At 39.3% G+C, this 16,816-nt stretch overlaps 2 pseudogenes; both read right to left on the bottom strand.

The window, feature by feature from the left end:
- Positions 1-9,284: 9,284 nt before the first annotated feature.
- LOC115955149 lies at positions 9,285-12,244 on the bottom strand (annotated as a pseudogene).
- Positions 12,245-13,727: 1,483 nt separating this feature from the next.
- Positions 13,728-16,286, bottom strand: LOC115957209 (annotated as a pseudogene).
- Positions 16,287-16,816: the final 530 nt, after the last annotated feature.

Here is a 16,816-nt window from a genome sequence, read left to right as displayed (position 1 = left end):
TCTGTTGTGAACGATGAATTGAGTTCTTTTATTAAGAGACCATTACTGCCAAATGCATTCTGATTGAGAATCATTATAAGGATTGCAAACTTTGTAACCCCACGGAGACACAGACATAACAAACACACACATAGATTATAGCAAATTGGTTTATTATACTATTGTGGTACTAAAGCAATAATTGAGGGAGAAAGAAACAGTCCTAGTGGACTTGCTTTGAACTTTTTTACACAGTTCTTGCGGCATCTGTAACATGTCATTATGACACTTTAAAAGAGGGGTAAATACGCTGCTTATTGCACACAAAGTTTGTGTCTTCATTTGTCTGCAATAAGAAATATCGTGGTGGGTACAAAAAAGTTCCGGGGTTGTCCTGTTGCTAGGAAAGTCTCCCTCTGGAAACTTCGCCTAGCCAGTGACATTGTCGTCCCTTCCCAGCGAAGGTGAGTTTAGTCCCTTGAGATAACTACGTTATCCCAAGGCTTGTGGGTTTTTTCTCAGGGGTCTGGGAAACACGTAGGATAGATTTTTTAATCTCTAGAACACCATCAATGGAGGACATTACAAAACACTGGAGCTCGCTTTCCCTCTCTGAAAAAGAAGGATCCGGTCTCTGTCTGCGAAAGGAGCAAGCAATAGAAGAGTTCGCCATTGCAGCGAGGTTCCTCACAAAACGCCCTCTCAACATTGAAGCCATAGCCAACACATTCACTCCTCTTTGGAGATCCAAGTCAGGTTTTAAAATAAAAAATCTAGGTAACCATCTGATGCTTTTCTCCTTCGATAACAGGGGAGACATTGATAGAATCATCAAGTCGGAACCTTGGTCCTTTGACAAACATTTAGTGGTATTAACCCAATATGATAAAGATACAACCCTCAACCCCATAGAAATGAAGAAGGTAGCTTTCTAGGTTCAAGTTTTTGATATACCTGTTAGGTTCCGAAACAGAGAAGTGCAGAGCAGATTTGTGAAGCCATAGGAACCATCATCCACCCCTTAGATGCCCCTGACAGTGACAGTGGCAGCTTCATCAGAGTTAGAGTTTTAGTTGATATTTCTCTACTTCTATGCAGGGGCAGACTCATCACGCTGGAGAATGGCAGAGAGCACTGGGTTTCATTTAAATATGAACGTCTACCCAACTTGTGCTATTGGTGTGGGCTCCTTACCCATGGTGATAAAGACTGCAATAAATGGATTGACAGTGAAGGTTCTCTCCAACAAAAAGATCAACAATATGGCCCCTGGCTAAGGGCCCCGCCTTTTCAAGCTTCAAGAAAAAATGTAATAAATGTTCCAAGTTTTTTTGTAAAGAAAAACATGGAAAACTCAGGCCATTACTCACCGGATCCGCCCACTCAACCACCCACAATGGCCACAGAAATGGCCTCGATACCCACCCCTCCTCTTCTGTCAACTTTTAATGCAAATGACTTCAAGATGTCCAATCCCGAAAAATCAGGGGCTCTGCAGACCAAGTCAAATTCAAATTTTGACACCAACCTGAAATCTCCCCCCACCAGAGACTTTGAAGAGCTAATCAACGAGATTGACCAAGAGATATCTTGTTTTGACCATGCGGAGGCCCACCAAACGGAAAGCAATGGGCCTCTCTCAAAATCGGTCCCAAGCCCAGACTATCTCTCCCCAATACACCAACCCATTACATCAAAGCCCCTCCAGGACATTACAAACCGTCCCCAGACCAACCCTCAAGCCCATGAAGAGAAAAAATGGTCCCGTATACAAAGGCCCTCCTTCCTCTCTGAAGATCAGTCTCTAAACACTTCTCTGGGCAAGCGTCTTCTCCCACCATCCTTTGATGATCTCTCTCCAGCGAAACGCAGAGCCTCTCCATGCAATGGCAAAAATGACAACCTCTCACCAACGGCGGCGGCTGCTCTCCAGCCCCGCCGAGCCCAATGAGTTGGTTGTGCTGGAACGTGCGCGGGCTTGGGAACCAGCGCACCGTTCGTGATCTCGGATCCATGGTTTGAAGGCAAGATCCCACTGCTCTCTTCTTAGCCGAGACTTGGGCAGGAGAAGAACGTTTGAAGCGGCTATGTAGGGAACTTCTATTTGATCATTTTTGGATTGTTCCTCAGGTGAATAAAACCGGTTGTCTAGCTCTATTTTGGAAAAAATCGGTCCACATTGAGGTAATTTCTTCCTCCCCCAATCATATTGATACAATTGTTGGTAGTATTCTTGAAACTCAATGGCGTTTTACTGGTGTTTATGGGTTTGCGAAAGCAGCAAGAAAACCAGAAACTTGGTCCTTGATCAGGTCCTTACATCTTTCTGTTTCCCTTCCCTGGCTATGCGCAGGGGATTTCAATGAAATTCTGTGGTCGCATGAAAAATTGGGTCTCGGTCCAAGAAATGAGGGTTGTATGAAGGCTTTCCGCGATACCCTTGACGAATGTGGGCTTAAGGACCTGGGATATCAGGGAGATAAATTCACCTGGAAGGGTAGAAGACAGGGTGGTATGGTGTTTGAAAGTCTTGACAGGGCAGTAGCCAACAACCAATGGTACTTCCTAAACCCGGGCACGGCAATTCACCATCTTACTACCCACTCCTCAGACCATAAACCAATTATTATCTACCCAGATGGTATAATCCCGAAACTGAATAGGCCCTTCAAATTCGAAAAGATGTGGCTAAGTGATGGGGGCTGTAGCCGGACTGTGAAGGATGCCTGGGGCCCCTCCTCTCCAGATGCTTCAATGGCCTTGATTGCAGGTAAATTAAAAAACTGTGGTGATAAATTACTCTCTTGGAGTCGCCTTTCTTTCGGTAACATTAAGAGATCAATTGAGTTGAATTCGAAGAAACTTAACAGAGCCGAAATAGCAGCTGCTGAAGGAAGGGGTGATGCAAATTTAATTTGGTCTTTGAAAGCTGAGCTTAATGACTTGTTGGACAAAGAAAGTCAAATGTGGCACCAACGGTCAAGAATTCTGTTTTTGAAAGAGGGAGACCGTAATACTAAATATTTCCACAGTAAAGCCTCACAGAGATTTCGTAGAAACAGGATTTTGGGTTTAAGAAATGAGGCAAATGCCTGGTGTTCGGAGGACTCCCAAATTAAGGAGATTGCAACCCAATACTACCATACTCTGTTCTCCTCCTCACAACCCACAGACTTTGATAGTATTCTGGAGGCCGTCCAACCATCAGTTACACAGGAGATGAATGACCAACTCCTTCGACCCTTCTCTCGGGACGAAATTGAGGCTGCCATGAATCAAATGGAACCTGCCACTGCCCCTGGCCCTGACGGTATGCCCCCTCTATTCTATCAATCTTTTTGGTCTATCATTGGTGATGAGATATGCTCTGCAGTCCTAGAATGTTTAAATAATTGCAAAATTCCTGCTGTGATTAATCATACAAATATTACATTGATTCCAAAAGTGAAATCTCCAGAGAACATTACCGAATTCAGGCCAATCAGCCTTTGTAATGTAGTTTATAAACTAGCTTCCAAAGTCCTAGCTAATAGACTTAAGGTGATCTTACCTGCTGTAGTTTCAGAAAATCAAAGCGCTTTCCAGGCTGGGAGAGTCATCACAGATAACGTACTCATGGCCTTTGAAACCCTTCACTACATGAAAAATCACCAGTCCGGCAAGACGGGTTTCATGGCTTTGAAGTTGGATATGAGTAAAGCCTACGACCGTGTTGAATGGCTTTACCTTGAGAAGATCATGAGAAAGATGGGCTTTGCTGAGAATTGGGTAGCTTTAATGATGGAATGCGTTACTACGGTGAGCTACTCCATTCTTATAAATGGAGAACCTTCATCCGTGATTCGTCCATCGAGAGGCATCAGACAAGGGGACCCTCTCTCCCCGTATCTGTTTCTATTGTGCACAGAGGGTCTCCACAGCCTTTTACATCAAGCAGAAGCTATGGGTCATATCCGCGGAATCTCCATTTGCAAAAAAGGCCCAAGGCTCACCCACTTGTTTTTTGCCGACGATAGCCTGATTTTCTGCCGAGCCTCCATGCTTGAATGCCAAAAAATTCAGTCTCTCCTCTCTTGCTACGAGAAAGCTTCGGGGCAGCTCCTTAATATGCACAAAACTAGCTTATTCTTTAGTAAGTCTACCCCCCCGGACACCCTTAACCAAATTAAGGTTTCTCTTGGAGTCCAAGAAGTGAAACAATGTGAGAAATACCTGGGTTTACCAACCTTAATAGGAACAAACAAGAAGGCAAGTTTCAGGTACATTAAGGAAAGGGTTTGGGCGAAGCTTCAAGATTGGAAAGAACAGCTCCTCTCTCAAGCTGGCCGGGAAGTGCTTCTCAAGGCAGTCATCCAAGCAATACCGACTTATGCCATGAGTTGTTTCAAGCTACCAATCACCCTTTGCAATGAAATTGAATCCCTGATTAAAAAATTCTGGTGGGGGCAGCGTGGTGAGCAGAGGAAAATCCATTGGGCCAAGTGGAGCTCGCTTTGTAAACTAAAGAGTTTAGGCGGCATGGGTTTTAGGGATCTTCAAAAGTTTAACGATGCGATGCTAGCGAAACAAGTGTGGCGCCTGCTAGCATGCGAGGACTCCCTTTTCTACAGATTTTTCAAAGCCAAATTCTTCCCTACGGGTACCATTCTTGAGGCAAAAGAAGGGAGTGGGTCATTTGCTTGGAAAAGCATCCTCAAGGGCAGAGGGATTATCCAACAAGGCATGCTGTGGAGGGTGGGCAACGGTGCATCAATCCAGATCTACCATGATAATTGGCTGCCTAATCTGAGCCTCAAGAAGATCATCTCAAAACCTCTCTTGTTGGACAGCCGGGAAATGGTATCTAGTCTTATCGATAATGTGGGGCAGTGCTGGTCACAGGAGTTAATTGACACGAACTTCCTTCCCTACGAAGCAGCCATAATCAAGGCCATTCCTCTCAGCTTTGGCAATTGCGCAGATGTTAGGTTCTGGCCGCTAAACAGGGATGGTATTTACTCCGTTAAGTCCGGGTATCATTTGTTGGTAAATATGGAACTTGATGAGCTCCCCAGGGCCTCAGACCCCTCCAATGCTAGGCGGCTGTGGAAAGGTATTTGGAATTTAAAAGTTCCAAACAGAGTGAAGAACTTAATGTGGAGATCGGGGTCTGACTCACTGCCATCGAAATCCAACCTCAGGAAAAGAAAAATTCCAATAGATACTACTTGCTCATCCTGTGGCCTGGAAGTGGAATCTACGCTCCATGCAAGCTGGTCTTGCTCTTCACTAGTGCAGGTTTGGAATGTTCACTTTGGTTGGCTTATTAAAGAAGCGGGTAAGGCTTCTTGCTTTCTTGATGTTCTGCAAGTGGGATTTGATAAGAGTCACCATATGGATTTATTTGCCATGATTGTTTCTCAGATTTGGACTAGGCGCAACAAGCTCCGTGTGGGTGAGGCAGTCACTCCGCTTGCTCTGCTCAACCAGTTGGCGTCTACCAGCCTTCTAGAATTCCAACAATCCTCCCTTAACCATCCAAAATCTCCCTCCCATCCAAAGGTCACGAAATGGCTGCCTCCTCCCCCGAACTGGGTTAAAGTTAACTTCGACGGAGCAACTTTCGTCGATTCTAGCTCTGCTGGTTTGGGAGCAATTATTCGCAATGACATGGGTCTAGTTATGGCTGCTTTTACACAACACATTCCACTGCCTACATCTGTAGAGATGGTGGAAGTATTGGCAGCTCGGGGTGCCCTCTGCTTTGCAAAGGATCTCGGCTTCAACAAGGTAATTGTGGAAGGTGACTCTGAGATTATCATTAAAGCCATTAACAGTAATGGTCTCTCTGCTTCCAGCTTTGGGCACATTTTGCAGGATATCAAATCGGTGTCCTCATCACTTGGAGGTGTTCTCTTCAACCATACTCGTAGACAAGGCAACATAGTTGCCCATAGGCTTGCTGGAATGGCTTGTAACTTTGTAAATTTTCATTCCTGGATGGAGGATGTTCCTCCAGGAGTCATAGACGTGTATGTTTTTGAAGTTATAAAATGATCCCCCCCTCTTTCTACGAGGGTGGTTTCTCAAAAAAAAAAAAAAGAAATATCGTGGTTATTGAGTTTACTCAAACTATAGTGATGATGCCAATTACCACAAATGAAAATTCAAAAAGAAAGTTGAACCTACGTGGCAGAGATGCGGATTAAGTGGGCATTAGGATGAACTTTTTGTTGATTTGCTAAAAGTTGAAAAAAGTAGTCATACCTAGAACCAGTAAAACTATAAAATAAATAAATAAACTTTACAAAAATAAATTAAAAAACTAAAAATCTGAAATAAAAAAGTTAATCCAAACACATCGTATAATATGAATATAAAAGGTACTTACCCATCTCCATATGCATGGAGTCTAGTGTGTTTTTGGCCAAAGGGGAATTTAGTTAATTAATGTACAAAAATCTTACAACTTTTGGGATTTATTTACTAAACAATGCAGTACACAAATAATGTCAAACATAAAATTTTACCTTTTAAACCAGTCTAATTGATAAATGGAAGCTGACAAAGATCAGCGGACCCTCTTAAGAGAACCATAGATGGTACATCAGCTCCCACTGTTTAGGAGATTTGTAACAAGATCAGGACCTTAGAAATTCTAAACCAAATATATGACACTGAAGGTTAAAATGACCTCATATTATGGTCAACACTACAAAGGGTGCGTATGAACTACATGAATTCTTTGACGTCATTGCAAACAATATAACAATTAGGAACAGTGTGCCAACAAATGACTCCATTGCAATTCTGTTTTCCATTACTGATCTTGAAGCCAGCACGACTGGCATTGGAATTAAGTATGACTAGCACGTGGATTAGAAGAGGAACAAATATATGTATGAAAGAAATGGCTGCAGAAAGAACAAGAAGATGTTAGAAACAGAGACTTTGTAGCGGAATACCTCTCTTGACCTAAGCCATCCATTTTCAATTATGTGGTAGCATTGACTAATCACTAACGAATTAGTATAGTACCTTAGGAACTATACCTAGGTTTTTCTTTTCTGTTATATCCATTTTGCCCAATAATTCTCCAAAATGTGTGGTGCTTTAGCTGTGTGGATATCTATGAGCCTTGGTGAGTTTTGTTATCATTCATTAGTCATTGAGGCTGCCTAGACTAGTCACTTGGGATTATTTGTTTGCTAAAGGAAAATATTTTTGGTCACAAACTATAGAAAAATGGACTGTAGCTATCAGATTCTTCCACAGTCCTCAACTTGCTTGTAATAAAAGTCAGAAATTTACGAGAACTTGTTCATTGTATTTTGTGCTTTTTATAGTTTTTTCTGAACTGGGTTACCATTTCTATTTCATTGTATTTTGTGCCTTTCATAGTTTTTTGAGTATAAGATACGCATTTGTAGCTCATCTTAAGCCATGACTATTGTGATCGCAGAAACTGCTTGAATTGACAATAGGCTGCCTGGATCTGCGGCTCAAGAATCAAGATACTCTATCCAAAATCTTTGAACAAACATCATTCTTTGCCACCGATTTGATGTCATTCAAGTAGTACTACATTGCATGTGCAACTGCATGGTTTTTGTAATCTCTTGTTCTACAACATGCACAGAAATAAATGTGAGGCAAAAAGGAAAAAAAAAGAGGCAGTTCTTGGCTAATTTAGTGATCTAAAATTCTATTAACCAAGACCATCCATAACCATTGGCCATAACTGCATGAACTTGAACAGTAATTTGCAAATTCTATATATTAAACTTTGTGCCTCAAGACTTTTCTTAGCATAAATTGCTTAGACTATCTTTTATTAATCAAAAGACAATAAAAAGAAACCAAAAGAGCATAACAACTAACTAACAGCAAGCATATATTGCTCACGATTTTTACATGCTCAAGATTTTAAAACTCTGCAATACTTTAAAAAAAGACCGCAACCAACAGACCACCCCTTTCTTTCTCTCACACACACATTCATTTGGGCTGAATTCATGATGAGACAGCTTGAATGTACGAATACAAGTTATGTTCAACATGTTTTGGTTTTTGGAACTCAAATAGTATAATGTAGGATTAAGCAACAACAGAGTCACAAACACCCCTCTTTAAACCTTAATACATCTGTACTAATTGGGGTAAAGAAAGAGAAGGGAAAAAGCCAAAAAAACCAAAAGAATTACATCGAAGAGATCATTCACCTAGAAGGTGAGCTGCAGTTTTTACTTCCCCATTAGTCCAGCATAATGAAACCTTCTCAAACTTCTTAGTTAGTTGCTAGACATTTCTTATTGAGGTCTCGAGCTCCCATGGAAAGCTTGTTGATCTTCTTATTTCAAGGGATTCTATACACTCTTTAGAGTTAAAACTCCACAATGATCCTTTGGAGTTGTTGATGTTCTGCTAACTCTAGAGCCCACCTGATAGCTTTGGCTTTATCAACAGCAGGGGAGCATAAAGGATTTTTTTAGAAGCAGCTTTACGAGGTCTTTCTTCCCAATTTCAAATAACTACCGCCACCACAGTGTTTTTATGTTCAACTGCTGCATCACAAATAATCATATTGAGTCCTTCTGGTGGTCTTAACCATAGCAATGGTTGCTTGCTTCACTCCAAGGACAATTGGATCCATATCCCACCTCACTATGAAGAACATTAAATAGATTGATTTCTAACTATCATCTCTGTTACATTTACTTCCCCTTTTGAAAATAGCACTTTGTTTCTCAACTCCCACATTGATCTCAAATCTATCAGTCATAAGGATGAATTGATCTTTAGGAATGCTTTTGTCCAACATTCCTAGAGGTGCAATAAAAATCCCTCTAAATAACATGGCAATTGGCAAAACAGCCCCATAATTTTGGGAGAAAGGATGCCTCCGTACAAAGGAGTCACAGTGACTAGGCTCGGGCAACTGTTATCATCAAAAAGCTTTTAAAAGAATACAATATTAATTCCATATGAGAATCAAAGTGATAGTCATTCATAGGAAGGCCCCAGTCTAAACCAAACAAAACTGCTTCAGCCATAGGACAGTAGCGGAACAAGTGCAGACACATTTCCTCCCTGTGCCATGAAGAGGACAGTAGAGAACAAAATCAATACCTCCCTCCTTCAAGCAAGCTCTGGTTGGCAAAATATTCATTACAAATCTCCACAAAAAATAAAAATTAAAAATAAAATAAAAAATAATAATAATAATAATTTTAAGCCGTTTGTGTAACTCTGATTTCAAAAAGAGTTTACATACCTCCATATTATTGTAACTGAACCTGTGGCTTTGACTGGCCCCATCGGCTGGTTTAACTGAAAAAGGCTCCTTTCTTATTCAGCACCCAAATTAACTTATCTTCCTAGTGGCTCATAGGAAGAGGTATCCTTCTAGTTGTTTGCACAGATTCCAATTCAAAAATTTCATTGAGTTTTTGCACATCCCTCTCAGGCGTTTATGGGATAATAAGGCTTGCTGTAAGCTATGGATACAAGTTATGTCAACAAAGGCCTAGTTGACTTCAAACCATACCTCGCAGTCATCCTAATCATTTAACCTAAATAGGGTCACTCAAATCATGATAGAATTGTCTGTGATTACGGGGGAAAAAGTCTCAGTAATTGAATTATAATGGCACAAAGGTAGCTAACATTGTTTACTTTTACAAAGAAGAGAAAATATGGTGATTACACTTTACAAAAACCCATACGCCAAATATATTATAACAATGGATGAGTTTTACCAACATATATGCATAACATATCTTGAAACAGAGAAATTTTCTCTTTTGCATGACCCAATGTACATAAAAAATCAAGCACTTGCCTTGGTAAATAACAGGCAGAATCTTCAAATACAAGACACAGGGTGACACTCGGAAACCTACACTTAGTTATGGCTGTGAAGTCTCACTACTAGCATGTCAATGTTGAGGACATATACATAATTCTAAAACGATGGAAAACCTTGTAACTACTAACAGTTTTTAAAAAAGTTCAGCTAGCACTGTATCAATTGAGTCACCCATTGCCTATGCAATAGTTTTTTCAAAAAAGTCTAGCTTAGTTATAATTTGATCAATCCACTTGCCTGTCAATTTGGTGATGTTCTGGCTTTCAAGTCAAATGCAAGTAGACAAAGACCTGATATTCTCAGGTTTGGTATTTGATGTAATACTGTCAACATAGCACATAAAATTAATTTATCTCCATTTCTAATTCTGTCCCATATCAGACTGTGTTGTCCTGGTTTTCTTCATTAGGCATGCAATAGTCTAGCGCTAACACACAAGATCACCTTTTAGCAAAGCTTAAAAATTCTCATCCAAAATCATATGGAATCCCATACAGCAAGCTGATCCCAGGATTTTTAATAACCCCTTCATCTTCCGACTCAACCTCAATGATTCAGCTTCCTGAAACCTACCAACTGATGCATGCACATCTGAAAGAAGCACAACATGGTCGGATCCTTCTGGATCTTGCTCAAATATCCTGCTTGCTGCAAGTTCTGCAAGCCCTACATTGCCATGAAGAAGACATCCACTAAGCAAAGCTCCCCAAACATCTGGATCTGTTCCATCCAAAAATTTTCTGGCAAACACAATTGCATCAGGCAAGCAGCCTGCTCTTGAAAGCAAGTCAACTACACACCCATAATGCTCTCGGCTTGGCCTTATTTTATTCTCTTCCCCCATTTGATTGAATATCAGTAGACCATTGTCCACTAAACCTGCATGACTGCAAGCACTCAAAATGCTCTGGTAGGTTGCACTATCAGGACCTTCTCCACAACTCCTCATCTCATAGTAGAGAGCAATTGCAGTATCTCCATCACCATTGATCCCATAACCATTTATAATTGCATTCCACGAGATTACATCTCGAAGATAACCTATCTCCTTAAAAACAGTGTGAGCAAGTTCCACAGTCCCACACTTTTTGAGTATGTTGATATGAGAAAGTTCTGAACCGGTCTATGCGAGGAGACACCAGCCTCAAAACAAAACAGTGGAGCTGCTGGAGTTCTAAAGCAGCAAGTCCACCAGAAGTAGTTAAAGCACTAACCGACATTGTTGGATGAAGGAAAAAGTTTTCCTCTAGTCTTACTTCAACTAAGAGATTCAAAGCCTCTCTTTGGTGTCCATTCTGTGGGTAGCCCAAAATCATTGCCGTCCATGAAACTAAACTCCTCTGAGATGTTTGATCAAAAACAGTTCTAGAAGAATTCAAGTCACCACACCTGGAATACATTACAATTAGAGAGTTCACAAGAGTGAGCTCAGAACCAAATCCACAAACAACAGCTTGAGCATGGACTTTTCTGCCTCTCTTCAAATCCCCAATGATTGCACAAGCTGAAATGAGATTCATGATAACCACCGTGTCATGACTGATCCCACCATACCTAATTCTGCTGAAAAGCTCTAGTGCATCAGAGGCATATTCAAGATCAATCAACAAACCTATCATTGTTGTCCAACTGATAACATTTTTGCATTCCATCTCATCAAATATTTTAGCTGCAGCATCTAAATCCAACAAACTTGAGTACATATCAAGAACTGAATTATTGATGGATTCATCCAAAACAAGAGTAACTTTAACAATGAAGCCATGAACACATTCACAAAGCCTTTGTGACTCCAAACCAATGCAACCCCTCATAAGAGTTAATATCGAAGTGCATTAGGTACCAAACCAAACTTCCGGAACTGGTTAAAAACTACAAGGCCCTCTTCAAAGAGTCCATTACGTACAAACCCAGGTTCTTCATTCCCTCAAATACTTTATATGAATTAATCATACTTCCACACTTAGCATACATATCTAACATAGCTGTACCTACAATCATATCAGACTCTAACCCAGTTTTAACAACCAGTCCATGAACGGATTGTCCAAGCACCAAGCTTTGCAAGCCTGCAGTGCCAACAAGCACACCAACAATGGTGAAAGAATTCGGAGCCAAACCCAAAATTCGCATATGGGAATATAAATCCATGGATTTTTTGTGGAACCCATTTTTAGCATAGTCATGAATCATTATAGAATATGAGACAACATCTCTGTCAGGCATATTGTCGAACAGGTTCTCTGCATCTGTAATCCTTCCGAATTTCAAGTAGTTGCTTAAGAGTTTGGAAGAGTCACGTGGGTCAATGCTTGGACAATAACGTTGTGATGTAATGGAAAAGTTTTTGAATTGCAGAATAGCAACTGGGATTCCCTTAATCTGCTTTAAGATCATGAATCACGTAGAGTTGCTTTTGATTTTTAACAACTTATAAAGAACTGGATGTTAATGTTGCTAATAAAATATAAGTTCAGGCAATGGGCTTTTTTGAGACTTCGGCCTGCCTAGTATTTTGCCCGACATGTGGGGTTGGACCAATTAAGGGCCTCGGGCCAGTCTACAGCTCTAAGCCCATTAATGTGTAGACTTGAAGTGAAAGCTGTATCCCTCGGCCCAAAGGAAAAAAAATAAATTAGAAAAGGCAGATTAATGGAGCCATAGAAAGAAGGGTGTGAATTTAGTAAGAATGGAGTGTAAAACTCCTGTTTTATACATCTAATAATAGATTGTCACATCAGTATTTTATTTAATAAGAAATACATCCTATTACACCTAATAACATCTCAATTAATGTTAGGGATAATACGCAAAGTAATAATGGAATAGTAAGATTAACACAAAAGACAAAACAGAAATAGATAATTTGGAAGCACAAAATTGTTATTCTCAAACAATATTTGTCTCCACTCTCTTGTTGCTAAAGGGTTACTACCAACTTGTTCTCAGGATACAACCAAGTTGTTAGGTTTTACATATAACAATTCTAGAGAATGAGGATTTCTTGTGTTTCTTTGGGAGAAAAAGGATATGTTTCAATTGAACATAAGTCTCTATTTATACCCATAGGGTCATATTTCACCAAAATACACGTATGGAGTGTTAAAATGTTTCATAAAACTGTTCACAAGGCTTGAAACATTTTCAAATGTTCAAAACAATTACCAGAAAATTCTGCAGAAAATTCAATTTCGCAAGTCTCGATCAATCGAGAGGAATCGAGAATCGATCGAACTATACAATGACTCTAGGATTATTTTCTTCATCACTTCGATCGATCAAGCAAAAGCTTCGACTAATCGAAAATACTGAATTTCAAATTTCACTTAAAAAATTTCAGAACTTGAATTTTCACTTTATGAAACAATATTCTCCAAACTCAAATATCATTATAAAACCTATCCATGTATATACCTATATATACAACAATTAACTCCCACTTTCACCAACGTCTTTAATTTCATAACAAACTTTAACTCAAATCTCATCCTTTCCTACCCAAAAAAAAAAGAAAAGAAAAAAGAAATCTCATCGTTTCATGTTTGCTCAAGTTTTTTCAATGAGACTTCAATGTAAAGGTTCCATGATCCTGCAAAAATAGTAGTTAGTTATGTTTTCCATGTTGAGACTATAAGAATATTTCATGATACAAGAAACAGAAACAACATCCGGACAAAAAAATCCTAAGTCGCTTAGACTTTGTTTAATCTTTCTATCCTAATAAAAGCGCCAGAAAATCTACTTGTACTAGCAGATCAGGTACCTAAGAAAGTTTTGTGTTTGTGGTTTGAAAGATTCATCTGAAAACTAAAATGTGTGAAATTTAGTTACTCTATGGGTTATCTGTTATTGGCTAAACTTCTGTATGACTGTATGGAAACATGCTATAGTACCTTGTTCATTATCCATAAATCCCTATACCAAGAAAAGCATTTTTGATATGGTGTAGCTCCCTGGTGACATTCTCCATATTTATTCTTTCTTGTGGTGATTCCAATGAACAAGCAAGGCCGATCTTGAAAATTGAAAATAAGCACTTGTGCATATTAGCATTCATCTGGTGTAGGTTCTCATTTTGGTTTCTTCCTTCCTCTGCCTCTGCCTCTGGATCACTGTGATCATAATTGTCATGGTAGTCTTCTTCTGTTTCATCTACTTCTCTTGTGGAAAGGTTTGGGTCCACAATCTGCACAAGTCTTTCTGGCAATTCCATCCTAACAAAGTTATGGAGGTTGAAACTATCTTTAAACATTTTGTCAGTGGGTCTTCATCCTGTGAACATCTCCAACACTAGTATTCCATAGCTGTAGACATCACCCTGCCTAGACGTCTCACCACCCATTCCGTATTCGGCAATTTATATGTTTCACATGCTTAGTTAATGTGAGGGAAATTTCTTATAGCAGCTTAATACTTGCTTTTTGTGATCTGAGATGCAATATTTAGAGGTTAAATGTTTTGTTTAATATTTTGAAATATGTGATATAGAATCTGCATTCTAAAGTCGGACTTGTAAAAACTATGACAAATTGCATGAGAGAAGGGAGCAAAATTCATAACTGCATCTTACAATGGAAAATATAAGTTAATTATTAGGATCATTTGATCATCATATTTCCTTTACTTATTTGTAATTAAGTAGTAGATAAAGGCCTCCCAACAAGCCCTGGCTGCATGTATGGCTACAGAAAGTAATAGGCCTGGATATTATTGGATGACAACCAAATTAGCTATTTAGGAATCTGTTCAATACCAGCTATACCGTCTATACATCAATAAAGCTTCTTGAAATAGATAAATTGAAAATGATGATTAAATACAAAATTGAAAAATTAAAGGCACAAAAGGCTACCAGCGAAAAAGGAAGAACGGGGCAAACTTTTAACTTGCTAAAAGAATAAAATTTTCTTGTTGAACCATGAAGGTTTTCAATCGTCAGTCCATCCTGCATTTGGTCAAAATAGTTTACAACTTCAATGGCTTCGCCTCCAATCTAAGCATTCTTTTATCTTGGGATTATTGGTGTGAATCTTTCTTCATCTCTACTTGTTTGTCTCCTCTTGACCAATATTCATTTTCTTGTGTAACAAAAGGCTATTCTTTGATCTTAAATACTTTTTTCGGTTTGCATTTTCGGCTTTAGCTTCTAATCTCATGTACTATTCCCAAATAAAATAGACCTGCCATTGTTTTCTCATATTTAAGACTCTTTTTTATTGGTTGTAATTTATTAATGATTTGTGACTTCTTTAATAGTGGTCAATTCCCAATGGCCTGTTGACCTAGTGGCACTGGCACCTCCACCCTAATGTGAGTAAACTACCGATTCAATCCCTTGGTGTCTTCACCTAGGGGAAAAAAAGTTGTCAAATCCTCCCTTGCAATTCCTACCAATCTGTACCCAAGCCTTAAAATCCTAGCTGGAACCAATATTCCCAGCCTACAGAGAGACCAATTCTCTCTACTAAAAAGTTGCCTGCACCATTTTTATGCAGGGTCTGCACAATTCTATTTTTTGGTAGTCTACATATTTGATAAGCCTGATTGGCATGCTATCAGAATAATCGTAGAGAGGCCCAAGGGAATAAATCGATAATGCTAAAATGAATATGTAAATCTTAGTCAGAAGACTGTTAGAGATGCTGGTCAACTTGATCAAAATCATGATTTAAAATATTGAGGAGTTAAGTAGTTATTTACTTGGAGCAGCGTAACCAATTGAACCTTTTAGTCCAAACGTGCTAGTTTGATTTTGAGAAACATCATTGGTTGAGGAAAGGAGCCTTGCCAAGCCAAAGTCACAAATGTGAGCAATCATGTCATTGTCAAGAAGAACATTGCTTGGCTTTAAATCACAATGAATGATTGGTCTTTTACAGTGTTCATGAAGATAATGTAATGCAGAAGCAACATCAATTGCAATATTTAGTCTTTGAATAAGGTTCAAATTTCTTGATTGATTTTCATTGTCTATATATGGATGCCGCCACTTCTCTAAGCTTCCATTCGCCATGAACTCAAACACTAGAGCTTTGAATTCATTACCATTGTAGTGCATGCAGGAGCAACAAGTTAAGGTTTTAACAAGATTCTGATGCCAAATATTTCTTAACACATTGCATTCAGCAATGAAACTCTTGGAAGCTCCTTTCCATTGAAGGTTCAAGACCTTTACAGCAACTATCATTTCTTCCTGATCAAGATTTCCTATTCCTCTATATACAGGGCCAAAACTACCAGATCCAATTAGATTGTCAGGAGAGAATCCACCAGTCACCCGATAGAGCCTCTTGTATGAAAATTTTGAAATGAGGTCAGTAACTGAGAGTGTAGAAGATGATTTCTTTTTTGATTTTCTCCTCCAATAGAGAACAAGAAAGAGTGAAGAAAAAATGATGAAAAAAATCCTACAAACAATTATGACTCTAAATTTGAAAGCTTGGGATTTTCCATCTTTCATAACTATAATATCGCATGCTTGCAGCCGCAGTTCTGGGATACCCCCACAAAGCTTTTTATTTCCATTCACTGATATGATACTTGCATTTCTGAAGATGCCTTCTGTTAATACCCCCCTCCAGATTATTAAAAGAAAGATTCAAATGTTGTAAAAGGGAGAGTTTCTGTAGATGTTTAGGAATTGGCCCTGACAAGTTGTTTTGTGAAATATCTAAGAACTGAAGGCCTCTCAAAGAAGCCAAAGATGGAGGTAAGGTGCCTTGAAATAAATTACCTTGCAGGTAACGGTACTCCAAGCTCAAGCAATCTGAAATGGCTCTAGGAATCTCACTAGGCAATTTGTTTTCAGAGACGTCCAATTGATTGATATTTTTGAAAATGCCTACTTCCACAGGTAGGGTGCTGGTTAATGAGTTCTGTGATAAGTTGAGTACTAGTAATTGGGGAAGACTGATTTTGGGTTTGGCTCCACTAAGGTTATTTTCTGAAATGTCTAAGTACTGCAAATATTTGCAGTTTCCAAAACTGGAT

Source organism: Quercus lobata, chromosome 8 (genome assembly GCF_001633185.2).
Source record: "Quercus lobata isolate SW786 chromosome 8, ValleyOak3.0 Primary Assembly, whole genome shotgun sequence".
In the NCBI taxonomy this organism is placed as follows: domain Eukaryota; kingdom Viridiplantae; phylum Streptophyta; class Magnoliopsida; order Fagales; family Fagaceae; genus Quercus; species Quercus lobata.
The sequence above is the reverse complement of the archived record's forward strand: the minus strand, read 5'-3'. Positions and strand labels throughout refer to the sequence as shown.